We start from the raw sequence: 14,619 nt of genomic DNA, 5'->3' as shown, positions 1-14,619 counted from the left end.
GCAAAAATGCTTCCTTCACTTGCAGTGGCCAGACAAATATTGCCCTGCCTCCATAGGATTTTACCTTTACTGTGCCTTTGTCTAGCTTTTGTCTTCAAAATACCTGTGCAGATTTTCTGTTTTTAATTCATGATTCTTTTTAACCTCCTGGGTCAGGTTAACTTCCTGGCCACTCTTTGCAAGAGACCCTTCCCTCTGTCCTCTTGATGAAGCATGGAAACTGGACGAGGAAAAGTGGGTCACTTCCTGTAGTTACCAGGTTGCCTGCAAACGGTGGCGCATCTATAGGAAGCAGTGCCTATGGCAAAGCCTTGGAATTGTGCCTCTTTCCAAACATCCGCCGCCCATCTTCTAGCTCACTTTATCATAAGATCAGCTCACCACTACCTAATGCATCTTAGAACAGCTCGTCGCCTTTGACTTAGCACAGTGTGGCACTGCACAGAAACTTCGGCGGCATCTTCTTTGTGTTTGCTGCTGCAAAGTAGTCTGAGAGGCGCCCAAGCCAGTTTGGGGGTTTTGTCTTATTTGTCTCTTTCTACACTCAGCAAGGCAGGATCACACTGTCTGCCTTGACCCAGGAAAACAAGCTGCCTCACTGTCATTGTGTAGATGGTTGACTCAATAGCAGTCCTCTAGGACAGGGTAGAGCAGTGCTGGTCAGTGTCTGAGGTTGTAGCTCCTTATGGGAGCAGAAAGGCTCATCTTTCTCCCATGGTGAACCAGTGGTTTTAACCGGTGGTTTTGAACTGCTGACCTTGCTAGTAGCAGCCCAATGGGTAACCACTGTGACATCAGGGCACTCAGTCCCAGGGACACTCTCAAATGCAAAAGTATTAGCTTGAACTTGATGAAAGGGCTCTCAGAGCTGGTGAGGTACACTGTGATGGTTAATATAAACTGTTCGCCAGTGCCCCTCTTCAAATGATGCCCAGGGCATGTGCCGTATCTGCTAAAACTCAGAGAGGCGTCTACCTGCAGAGCTTTCTGCAGCATTAAGTTATGTTTCCTGAAGAAAGAGATCGATGGAACACTCTTCAATTTGGAATTTAATCAAAACAAGCCCAAAGGAACCTTATGAACCACAGGGTTAAAGGCCTGTGATTCTGTTTGGAACTTGCCCTCAAGGCCCAGGGCTGCCACTCACAAAATACAAGACCTTGCTAGGTGACTTAAGCTTTCTGCATCTCCATTTTCTTATTGGGAAAATAAGCATGAGGGCTGAAATCTGAGCATGAAGTGGCAGTGAAATACATTACATCAGCTAATGCATACGTACACTGTCTGGACCACTGTACACAATCATTGGGTTTTATGTTTCTGCTGAGGTTCAAGTGACTTGAGATTCAGAGATATTGTAACCAACATCACTTTGCCGGTTTGTTCTGTAATGGAATGAAGACTCAGGTTGTTCTACTCTGTCCCCCAGGCTACCACTGGGATGCAGCTACAAAGCCTGGGAAAAGAAAACGTAGGAGGCTTCATTCAAAGAGCTTGGAAACGTGTTCTCCCAATCCCCACAACTCTTGCTCAGCTCAGCTACAGGGCACAGACATTCTGGTCATGCCTATGGGATTGTTTTTAGTCAATAGGCCGCAGTACCAGGCAGCTACCTCTGCACCTTTAGCCTAACACCAAAAGTGAAACACCTTCCATAATATTCTGCAGAAGTCTCTGGATGGAGCCAAGGGTTAAGTGCTCCACTACTGGCTGAAAGATTGGCAGTTACAATCACCCTGGGACACCTCAGAAAGCAAGCCTAGCAATCTACGTTTAAAAAGCCACAGCCTTGAAAGCCCTCAGGAGAAGTTCAACTATATGCACACACAGGTGGGGTCGTTAAGAGTTGAAACCTATTTGGTGGCAACTACCAACAACAATATGCATGGAAACATTGGACAATGAATAACGAAAAACCAACAAGAGTGGATGCATTTGAATTATGGTGCTGCACAATGCGGTAGCTACATAATTTCATGTCAACTTGATAAATAAGAATGAAGGGGTGGAGTCTAGCCTGTCAATCAGGTCTCAACCTGATGATCCCTCCTTATGTCTGTGGCCTTCTCATGAGGATTCTGGGACTTCCTCTCTTTGTACTTGGAGGCTCGAGGCACTCTTGCTGCTTCACAGTCCTGCTGACAAACCACATGGAGCCATGCTGATGGCCTCCAGAGCCCTGGAGAAGTGTCCACTTCCACTGGACCCACAGGACTTTCCATCCACCAGCCTATGATCTTCCTGCATTTGACTTCATTGCTTGTGTTGCATGAGTCTGAAGAGGAATTCATGAGCTAATATCGAACTTATGGACTAATAACAAATTTATGAACTTGATCTGCACTGAGCTGGGATGTTTTCTTGATGCACAATTACTTCTTGATATAAAGCTCTCTCTTACATATGTATGAATGTCTATGGATTTGTTTCTCCAACCTGGACTAACATACCCAATAATATCGAATATACTATGGACTTCCAGAAGAACCAACAAACTTATATCAGGAGTACAGCCAAAATGCCCCTTAGAAGTGAAGATGATGAAACTTCCTCTCACGTACTTGGGCTTGTTGTCAAGAAGGACATAACAATTGGTAAAATAAAGAATCAGCAAAAAAAGATGAAGTCCAGCCCCAACTTCTCAAGGAGATGGATTGACATAGTGGCTGCAACAATGGGCTCAAACACAGTAATTATTCTGAGGATGGTGTAGACCACGCAGTGGTGTGTGTGTGTGTGTGCGCGCGCGCGCATGCGTGCGTGCGTGCGCGTGTGTGTGTGTGTCTGTCTGTCTGTCCCTGGTCCCCCTGAGCTGGAACTGACTTGCTGGCATCTTACAGCAACAACAGTGGAAGTGCAAGATTCATTGGTGGAATTAAATAGAAAATAAGTCTCCAGAGAACTCCTGCTTTCTAAAAGTGAGGGATGGGAGGCAAGGAGTCATGAAACATAGTGCATGGCAGAGAGGAGTACCTAGGACCAAAGGCATAAATCTGACCTGAGCGGTTAAAACTTTGGCAGTAGATTCCACTATGGTGAAGCTGGATCTAATCTGGTTTCCAAACTTTTCTGTGTTTTTGGTTTGTGTTGCTTGGTTTGGTTTTTGGTGGTCTATAGTAGAGTGTAGCTCAGAGGTGTTATGTCAATGAGCTCACCTTCTAGAAGCTGTGTTATATGCTTTTCCATTTTTCAGTATATGAAACCCAGTCCTGACTGATGAACCTATAGTTATAGCAAGTAGAATAAGGGGCTCGAGGGGATGGGAGGTTGTAGTAGTGGGGTGCGGTAAAGGGAGATGATGTCAAAGAGTCCATATAGAAAAAGGATGTGTGGAAACTGACTGCAACTGTACAATTCTACCTGACCTGACTGAAATATGGAAAGATATGCTATATGTATTTCTAAAATAAAACAATACATTCAAAAATGTAAGGCAGAATCTAAATATCAAAATGTAGCTTGTCAAGTGTGTTAAAGGTGAAAATTAAACCTTCTGAGTCATTAAAAAAAAACTATTCTGCAAAGTCGGAATTTAGTGATAGAAAGTAGTCCTCAAGTGATGACAGCCAGACCTTTCTGCCTCGAAGTCATGGGCATTCTGCTTCATTCCCTAAATATGCCAGACTCCTGCCCTCCAAGGACATTGAAAAGAAAACCATGCCCACTCAGCAATACTAACGGCAGTGTCACTCACTGCCATACAATCGATGCCAACGGATAGTGACTCTACAGGCCAGGGAGAACCACCCCTGTGAGTTTCTGAGACGGTAACTCTGTACGGGAGTAGAAAACTCGTCTTTCTCCCTCAGAGCAGCTGGTGGTTTCAAACTGCTGACCTTTCAGTAGCAGACCCGCTCACCAGAGTTCCTCCGTGAGCAATAGCCATGCTGCGTTTGTGTTCTGTGGCCCGAGTGCCTCCTGCTCATCCTGCATCACTTCCTTCCAGACCCCAGAACATGGAGTGCCCTGATTCATCCTCAGACTCTCCCAGCCTCGGTTAGATTCCCTTGTTACACACCCTCATAGCACTTGGCACATTTCTGTCCCATACAGTTAAAATTGTAGGTTAAAATTTATTTGTTTATAAAGAAAAATATATTATAAATTTATTCATTAAAGCTTCATTCCCCAACAAGTTGATAAACCCTGGAGATGTTGACCTGTTGACCTGGCTTCCTTGCCAAACAGGAAGGGCTCAAATGTACTAGTTATGTAAATTAATACACAGGGAACACAAGACAGATGATCCCTTCAGGACCAGTGCTGAGAGTGGTGATACCAGGAGGGTGGAGGGAGACTAGAGAGGAGAGGGGGATTATAAGGATCTACATATAACCTCCTCCCTGGGGGATGGACAGCAGAAAAGTGGGTGAAGGGGGACGTTGAACAGTGTAAGATATGACAAAATAATATCAATTTATAAATTATCAATGGTTCACGAGGGAGGGGGGAATAGGGAGGGAAGGTAGGAAATGAGGAGCTGATACCAAGGGCTCAAGTAGAAAGCAAATGTTTTGAGAATGATGATGGCAACAATTGTACAAATGCGCTTGACACAATAAATGGATGGATGGATTGTGATAAGCATTGTAAGAGCCCCCAATGAAATGATTTTTTTTTACACTGTGGCACTTCCTCAGTACCAGGGCAGAGGAGAGGAGAGGAGAGGAGAGCGTTCCCATGTGCAGGTCCACGCTTGGAGCCTGAGTCCCTCAGAAGGTTCTGCTTGAGAAGCACCATGGTTAGACAGGGCCAAGCAAGCTACTTACAAAAGCAGTTACTCTTCAGCTCTCTGCAGAAGTTCCCTACAAGTAAGCACATACACCTCTTCCCCTCTCCCAAGAGCTCATGTCAAGAGACTCACTAGAGGAGGAAAGGCGTGGCGTTGGCATCTTGGATCCTCATTTCTCTGCAGTGTGATATGTTCTTAGATCTCCTTACGTCTTTGCTTCCTCAAACACAAATACAACCTGATAAAATCTCTCAATTTGTGACTTCTAAAAACTCAGAAGCTTTTAACACCAAAGGAATGAGAGCATCAGCCTTCTTTAAAAGTCTTTGAGGATTTTTGTTTGATTTTATTTTTCTCTGCTCCATTTACCTGCCAATGTCCATGGGTGGTAGAAATGGTTTGTGTTCGAAGATTCCCCTAAAATCTGGCCCATTTGAATGCACCCCAAAACACCATGGAGTAAGTGCTTAACACAAAGCTATGTGCTGTGTCATGTCGGAACCACAGATTTTAAATACATATGTGCATATAACATACACAGACGTGTGCCGTGGGAGACAGTTAAAAAGGAAAATACCAACATAGTAGAAACAATTTATTTCTGGGTTGTGAGATGATGGGTAATTCCCCCCCCTCTTCTTTTTTTTCCCCTCTTCTTTTATCCTTCTGTTTTCTGTCATTCACAAACGAAAATGAGAAGGATGATGGACTTGGGGCTTGGACTGTTTTCGCCCATCACAGGCTACAGACCCATTCTCAGCATCGTCTATTGGCAGTACCCAGCCTGTCTGGAATGCAGGTTCCTCACCCTCTGCCTGAGAGCGGCTACCTTACAGCTTTGCTGAGAAAAATGCATGAAATGATATGTGTGGATACTAAGCGCAATATCAAGAATACAATCAGCAACTAGAAAAAAGAACAAAGACATAGGCCTTGCCCTGCAGAAGATAAGGTGTGGAGAGGATGATAGGCAGGCGAAGGGCCCTTCTACCCAGCAGCCCCTGTTACTCAGCCTGTGGTCCATTGCTTTTGAGAAATACAAAAGAAATACTAAAGCTGATTATAGAGCTGATAATGTAAACAAAACAAAACAATATGTCCCACCTCTGCCCCACAAGTCCTTACGTGGCACTACGTGCTACCTAACTTCTAACAGCACGTGGCTGCATTTCGTGGGAGGGCTAAATCTGGCATTATCTGGTTTCAACAATTTCACAGGCAATATAAAACAATTTCAACATATAAAAATGCATGTTCGTTCCCTAGAGTAGTCGTACAAGCATCCCACAAACTAGGTGGCTCACAAACTCAGAGAGGTATGTTTTTCACTTCCGGAGAACAAAAGTCTAAATCGGGGTGTGGCCATGTTGTTGCCCTGTGAGGACCATCTGGCCCGTGCCTCCATTAGTTTCTGACAGCGCTGCGTATCTGTGAGATGGCAGCCGTAGATTCGCATGGAGCTCCTCTGTCTGCCTCACTGGATCTCTTTTCCCCGGTTATAAGGACACCATTCAGATAGGATATAGTAGCTATTATTCTGCTGTACCCACCTCCCTCTATTCAAATCAAACTCAAAGGATCTCATTACAAATAAAAATGACAAACTCAAGGCCATCCAGTCAATTCTGACTCCTATCAACCCCAGAGAATAAGGTAAAAATGTCCCTGTGGGTTTCTGAGACTGACTCTTTCCTGGAGTAGAAAGCCTCATCTCTCTCCCATGGAGTTGCTGGTGGTTTCGAACTGTTTTTCTCGAGGTTAACAGCTCAACGCATGACTACTACAATGCCAGGGCTCCAAAGGACTCGACAGAACAGGGTAAAATCCGAGGGTGCATGGTGCTTTCAACACTAAATCTTTCTGAGAGCAAGCCACATAAGCTTTCTCTCCCAGAACAGCTGCCGGGTTTGAACCACTGACCTTGCAACTAGCAGCCCACTTCTTAACTTCTGTAACTTCCTGTTACCTCAACTGGAAACAACATCAAGGATGTTATTTCCAAACAAGGAAATGTTCAAAGCCAATAGGGGTCAGGACTCAAATACTTCTTTTTCTTGAAAACACAATTTAACTCATAAGAAGATTGCTTTGTTTCTTTATAAATATAATACCTCCAGGAGCAAACGAAGAGGGAAGGAGAGAGAGTGGAGCACATCCTGGCCCACCAAGTCCCAAGGAGAATATTCTTGCTCAGAGCAGCCAATGCACAGAGAGGAACAGAGGGCCCGCCTCAACATGAGATACTACATCCCTCGTTGACATATAGCGCTATGGGGAACAACACTGGAGACACAGTGTGGGAATTGTGCCCGATCTGACTGCACCACACGGGACATGCAACAGAGCAGGAAGGGGAGCAGAGCAATGAAGACCCCAGGGAATATAAAAAAATAGACTTCGGGGCCAGGGGATGGCACCACATCAGACTCAACCGGAAAACACTCAGAGGTCAACAAACAATTTATAGGTTTTTCTTTTTTTGTCATTGATTTTTATTTTGGTTGTTGTTTTATTATTTATGTTTCTTTTGTTGTTTTGTTTTACTCTGTCTTCTATTTGTGCATATTATTATCTCTGCATGTCTCTCTAGATAAGAGAGGTGGGATAAACAAGCCAGAGAAGAAAACTACAGGACCGATGTTTCCGGGGGAACATGGGAGAAGAGGAGATGGGGGAAAGGATAGGGGATGTTTACCAACCCAGGGACAAGGGAACAAGTTATCTAAAATTGATGGTGAGGAGAGCATAGGCTGCCTGGTAGGGCTTCTTAAAAGGCAATGTAACCGAGAGGAATTACTGAAACTTGAATGATGGCCGAACATAAGAGTGGGATAAGAGGAAATGAAAAGGAATTAGAGGAAAGAACTAAGAGGCAAAGGACATTTATAGAGTTGTAAATGCAAGCATGTACATATATAAATATATGGAAATAGATCTATGTACATATATTTATATGTTAAGTATTAAGGTAGCAGATGGACATTGGGCCTCTAATCAAGTACTCCCTTAATACAAAAACAATTTTGTTCTAATAACCTGGCATTCTGTGATGCTCACCTTCCCAACACTATTGCTGAAGACAAAATGGGTGCATAATCAAATGTGGTGAAGAAAGATGATGGTGCTAGGCTATCAAAAGATATAGTATCTGGGATCTTAAAGACTTGAAGATAAACAAGCAGCCATCTAGCTCAGAAGCAATAAAACACACATGGAAGAAGCACACCAGCCTGTATGATCATGAGGTGCCGATGGGATCAGGTATCAGGCATCAAAGACCCAGAACAGAAAATCGTATCAATGTGAATGAGGGGAAGGGCAGAGTGGAGACCAAAGCCCATCAGTAGACAATTGAACATCCCCTTACAGAAAGGTCACAAGGAAGAGACAAGCCAGTCAGAGTGCAGTATATGACTGATGAAACATACAACTTTCCACTAGTTCTTTAATGTTTCCTCTGCCCCATTTCCATGAATCCAATTCTACCTTACAAACCCAGCTAGACCAGAGCATGTACACTGTTACAGATAAGAGCTGGAAAAACAGGGAATCCAGGACAGATAAACCCTTTAGGATCAATAATGAAAGTAGCCATCCCAGGAGGGGAAATGGAATGTGGGAGAAGGAGTAAGCGATCACAGTGATCTACATATAACCCCCTCCCAGGAGGACAAACAATAGAAAAATGAGTAAAGTGAGATAGCAGTCGGTATAAGACATTAAAAGAATTTCTATAAATTATCAAGGGTTCATGATGGAGGGTGAGGGGGGGAAATGAGCTGATACAAAGAACTCAATTGGAAAGAAAGTGTTTTGAAAATGATGATGACAATACATGTACAAATGTGCTTGACACAATGGCTGGATGGATGGAGGGGTTGTGATAAGAGCTGTTCAAGCCCTCAATCTGCAGCATTATGGAGAGGAATCTCTGGAAACACAGGGAAAGCATTCAGGATGGTGAACACATGTGTTATGTCCTCCTTTTCTTCTCTGTGTCCCCTTGATCTGGGATGATAGTAGAGCAGAATCCATGATAGAAACACTCAGCGGCTGGCCCTACTATGAGACATGATGCCCCTCAGTGACTAAGGGCGATACAGGGGACAGCACCGGAGACACAGTGTGGGAATTGCACCTGACCTGATCCCACCACACCGAGGCAAAGCACTGGGGGAGTGCAGCGGAACAGCAAGGGAATGGAGTGGCAAGGTCCCCAGGGAATGCTGAAAGTGGACTTTGGGGCCAGGGCGTGGTGCCCCAACAGACTAGACTGGAAAACGCTCCTAAGGGCCAGCAAATGATCCTTGAACGAACAAGCCTTTCTTTTGTGAAAAAAAAAGAAACATTCAGCGCCTCCATGACTCGAAATTGATGTGGGGTTGAAGAGGAGATTGAAGCTCATTACTTGTTCCATGTCATCCTAGGACGTAGGATGATAGGTCCATCTAGCATCACTCTGTTACCCCAGTGAGGGGCAAACAGCATGGGAGATTTCAATACTTGAGCTCTGTAGTTGGAGATTGAGCTGGTATCGTGTCTTTACTCAGAACAGAGGCCTCTAGCTGGCACTCAATAAAGCAGGATCCTTAGGCCCACATCAAAATCCCAGGAGGTCTCACTCCATGTAAAGAGCTCACTTTCCATTTTCTAGGAAGGCAAACATAGCTAGATTAAAAAAAAATACAACCATTGAAGGCAAACTTGGTTAGGGGACTTGTGGTGCATCTGAATTAATTATCGCATTGGCCTGGAAATGAGGAGCCAAAACAGAATCAAGTCGTCCGGTAGGAGGAAAAGCAAAGGAGGGATGACTAGCCCACTCACAAAGCCAAACTCCCTGTCATCGCAGCATCCACTCTACTCTTAGAGAAGCCACAGGACTGAGCAGAACCGCCCTGGGGGCTTGTGAGGTTGCCAGTCTTCACAGGAGCAGAAAGTCTGACAAATCCTAGGGGCCTTCACCAAGCTGGTAGGAAAATTAAATGAGACGATAACGGAATTTTTATTAGAACTTTGAAAAGCCCACTGGCCTTCAGGTGGCTGGTGTTCATCTACACGAAGCGTGCTAATTTTAACTAATAGAATCTGATGCAGGGTTCAAAGTGGTGGGTGAAGGAAAGCTTGATCTACGCTGGTGTGGAAAGTCTGAGCATCTGGCAAAGGTCTTCTCCAAGCCTTCAAGATCCCTAACCAAGCAGCACTGTACACTCAGCTCTCTGCAGCTTCTTCCCTTGAGTCGCTATAATTGGAGAGAAAATTATAACTTCTTTATGTCTTGCTCTCTCGGTGCCCACTTTACTCCAGCAGCACCTGTGTCCTCTGGAATCACCAGTTATTTTTAATTGAATGATAAAGGATGTGAATATGAATTAATTTTACAGCCATTTAGGGTTAAGGGATGGGGTAGATGGGGAAGAGAGTCTTTTTAGTACAAATTTATGGTTCATTCAAGACACATAACTTATAATAGAACTAGTAACCTCAACTGAACAGGCTTGCTTACGAAGTCTCTGGTGCTCTATGCAGTGAGTACCCTTGTAAGTTGCAGCAGTAAGCTACCTGTGATTTAAGGGACAAGTTTAAGACTCACATTTTGCAAAGGTGAACTCAGGTCCGTATCCAATTGAATTTGCTCTGCAAACCTTAGCATCATCTATATCTCTATCTCTATCTATCTATCTATCTAGATATAGATGTAGTATTTTTATTAACATATCTTAGTCATTCCAATATACCCTTTCCCTTCCCATACAGTTCTGTTGTTCAATCCCATCAGGTGGGGTAATACAATTATAAACGCTAACAACTCCACCCACCCACCCCACCCCCGCCACTTCTCTTACCTTCAGGGAACCCTTACTCCTGTCACTGTCTATGAGGGGTCATCAATCTTAACTACCATATACCAAGAGATCTTAAATACACAAATTAACATTCGCAAATCTAACCTGATTAATAAGGTATATCACGTAAAAACCTTTAATAGTAGAGGGAGGCAATCTTAACGAACTAGAGGATAGTTACATGGTTCATCGGTGCCATACCGCCACCTGGATTTATTCTCATTCTTTGTGGCCCTTCTGAAAGGTACTGCCCAATTGCCTTGCTGGTATAGACTCCACTACATCCACACCACTTCATGTGGGTTTTTTTTAACTTCTGATACATCTTCCTGTTGACTCCTCATGACCACACAGGCTGCTGTGCTGCTTCCATGTGGGCTTTGTTGCTTCCCTGCTAGAGGGTTGCTTGTTCAATTTCAAGCCTTAAGACCCTAGATGCTATATTGTTTTTATAACCAGGCACCATCAGTTTTCTTCACCACATTTGATAATGCATCCATTTTGTTTTCAGTGATTGTGTCAGGAAGGTGGGTATCATACAATGCCACATTATTTGAGCACACTGTTCTTGTTCTGAGGTAAGGTTTAAGTAGAGGTCCAAAGTCCACCTGCTTCCTTGTTGCATTTACATATGTTTACATATATAAACAAATACACATATACATGTGTTACAAGGTTTTTCTTTTTTTTCCTTCCTACCCACTGTGATGTTTGCCTATTGTTTACCTCTCAGTGATTCTTCTCAGATACAATTAAATTGATCAAACATGACCAGAAAAGCTACACACTCCTGGAGGTGTATTTCAGAACACTTACTATTCCCCACCATCGCTGGCTCCTGCTCACATGCCCTTCCATACCTCACCCCAAAATCCATTGGTTCAGTCACTGTCTCCATAAGATTTCCTATCTTGTACAAATAAATACCAAAGAAAATAATAATAAAATATAAAACTAAAACAAAGAATACACACAGATAGTCACCAGTCTAACAGGGGTCATGGCATAAAGCTGCATTTGTACCCGAAAGGCAAGCTTCCTATAAGTCCACATTGTAATTTCCTCAGTCAGGAATGGAGTAACCTAGTGTCCCCTGTGGTACTTCCATAATCTGCTGTCAATTTGAGAGGGTTGGGAGTGAAGGGGAGGAGTCTGGCCTGTCGATCAAGATATAACCAATGAGGCCTCTGTGTGGGCGTGGCCTTCTCCTGAGAATTCTGGGAACTCCTGTTTTTCCTCCTTGGAAGCAGGAGACACCTTTCTCTGCTCACTGACTGGGACACATTGCAACTGACAAAACACATGGAACTACACTAGTGCCCTGGGAGCTGAAGGAACCACATGGAAAGCCCTGCCTGCGCTGAGATGCTTACAATGCCACTGGATCTAGAGGACTTCCCACCCACTGGCCTGGGTTCTTCCAGCATTCAGCATCACTGCATGTGTTTCATGAGTCTGAAGAGGACTTTATACATTGGTATCAGACATAGCGGCTAATATCGGACTTATGGGCTTGATCTCAACTGGGCTGGGATGTTTTCTCAATATTCAATTGTTCTTATAGATAAACCCCTTCCTTATATACATAGTCTCCCTGGATTTGTTTTTCTAGTCCACCCAGATTGAGCCCCCCACCCAAAGTTATGCTTCAGACCTTCAGTGTGGTACCTTTGTAAATAACCCCCAACCAGTTCAGATGGGGTGCCAAGTGATACTCCTGAATCAGAAGTCTGCAATTGTGATTCCTCGGGGACTTCTGGCTTCACTCCCATAATTCACCTTTGGTTCCCTTCTTGATCTGCCCCCATGTGGGCAGACCAGACCAGCTGCTCTCCCTGAGCTGTGTCTTCAGGACTGTCCTCTGCAGTGCTGTCATCCAAGGACAGGATGTCATGGCTCAGAGCTGAGGACGGCCCACAATCATTTCTGTAGAAAGTGGGCACCCCCTTACAGAAGGGTCACAAGGAAGAGACGAGCCAGTCCGGGTGCAGTACATGACCAATGATACATACAGCTTTCTTCTAGTTCTTTAATGCTTCCTCCCCCTGACTATCATGACCCAAATTCTACCTTACAAAACCAGCTAAATCAGAGCATGTACACTGGTACAGATAAGAGATGGAAACACAGGGAATCCAGGACAGATAATCCACTCAGGACCAGTAATGAGAGTAGGGATACGAGGAGGGGCAGGGGAAGGTGGGGGGGGGAGGGGGAACCAATCAGAATAAAGTACATATAACCCCATCCCAGGGGGATGGACAACAGAAAATTGGGTGAAGGGCGACAGTGGTCAGTGTAAGACATGGAAAAGTAATAATAATGTATAAATTATCAGGGTTCATGAAGGAGGGGGTAGGAAGGGAGGGAAATGAGCTGATACCAAGGGGTCAAGTGGAAAGAAAATGTTTTGAAAATGATGATGGCAACACATGTACAAATGTGCTTGACACAATGGATGGATGGATGGACGGGTTGTGATAATATCTGTAAGAGCCCCCAGTAAAATGATTTTATTCCGGTATATGAAAGCCAGGATTGCTGAACCAATAGAGACAGCAAGTATAATAAGGGTTTCAGGGGGTATAGTGGGGAGGGCGTGAAAGAGAGCTGATGTCAAGGAGTTCATGAAGAAAGAGAGTGTTTTGAAACTGACTAGTGAAATTGTACTACACTGCCTGATGTGGTAGAACTATGGAACAATATGATATCTGTATTAGTTCCCAATAAAATGGTTACAGAAAAAAAATTTTAAACAACAATAAGAGTCTTAATATCAAGTGTCAGAAATGGGGAGATGTGTATATACCTTGAAAACAGACATGATTTTGCTCTTAAATCGATTGCTTCTGATTCAGTCCAACTTATAGTGCGAGAACATATAGAACTGTATGTTCTATATACATATAGAATGTATAGAGAGCTACGCTATCTGGGGGCTTTCAAGTCTGTGACCTTTCACACACGTACCATCCGGTCTTTCTTCCCAGTCATGGCCTATATTTGGGGGGCTCCGTCCTCCCATTCAAGAACACTGGGGTAGAGATTAAATGGATAAAATTATGCTTGCAGATGGAAAAGGCTACTTTCCTTGAATACCCTGTGCATAAACAATCAATGTATCAAAAAGAATGAACTACATCAACCTCAGCTGAGCAGTGCTCATCCTGGATGTAGGTAGCTGCTAAAGCCATCGGAGACCAGGGAGCCATCCTGAGACTACAAGGCAAGCTCTGACTTTACAAAGAGCTATAAAAGTCAACAGCCATTTAAAAAATTGTTAATGTCACTCTCTTCTCGTACACATTTATTTTTAACATTGTTCTGGCAAAAGGCATGCTAGGGGGAGCCCCCCCTTCAGACTCACCACTTCCCCCTCCAGAAGATGTCGTGTAAAAGGACACATTTCAAACCACTTTGAAAATGTGATCGCTCTCCTCACACATTCCAAATTTGAAGACAGAAGCCATGACCCCAAGAAGGAGGTATAGTTTCCTTCATCAACATAGAAAACGAGGTGCGGCAGAAATTAGAATTTTCTCTCAGATCTTCCCATGCCATTAGACAAGGAGTGGCCAAAATATCCAGATGTTTAGGAAAACTTAGGTATGAGTAGAAAATGGGGAAAGAATCCTGCCTTCCGCCCTCAGGGACCCCGTTTGACCTGCGGTAAACCCTGGCACTTCCTTCTGTCTTCCCATCTGGATTGGGGTAGAGGATGCTTTCATCTTTCTCTCAACGTCACCGGAAGAAAAATAAAATGATGAAGCACTTTGCAAGCTGAGAGTATACTGAATGAAGCAGAACATTAAGAAGAGGGGAATGATGAGGCGTATCTAGCACACACCCATTCCCGGTCCCACACATGTCCACTCACACGTGCATGAGTTTCTTATAAGTGCTGTAACAACGTAAGTGGGCAGGCTACGTGTCTCTGGAGGATGGATAACTAAATTCAGAATGGTGGCCCGGCCAAACTCTCTCTGAAGGCTCCAGCAAAAGTGTCTTTTGTTCCTTCCAGATCCTGCCAATCCCAGACTT

This window comes from Tenrec ecaudatus, chromosome 5 (assembly GCF_050624435.1).
Source record: "Tenrec ecaudatus isolate mTenEca1 chromosome 5, mTenEca1.hap1, whole genome shotgun sequence".
In the NCBI taxonomy this organism is placed as follows: domain Eukaryota; kingdom Metazoa; phylum Chordata; class Mammalia; order Afrosoricida; family Tenrecidae; genus Tenrec; species Tenrec ecaudatus.
This window is presented reverse-complemented; position numbering follows the sequence as displayed.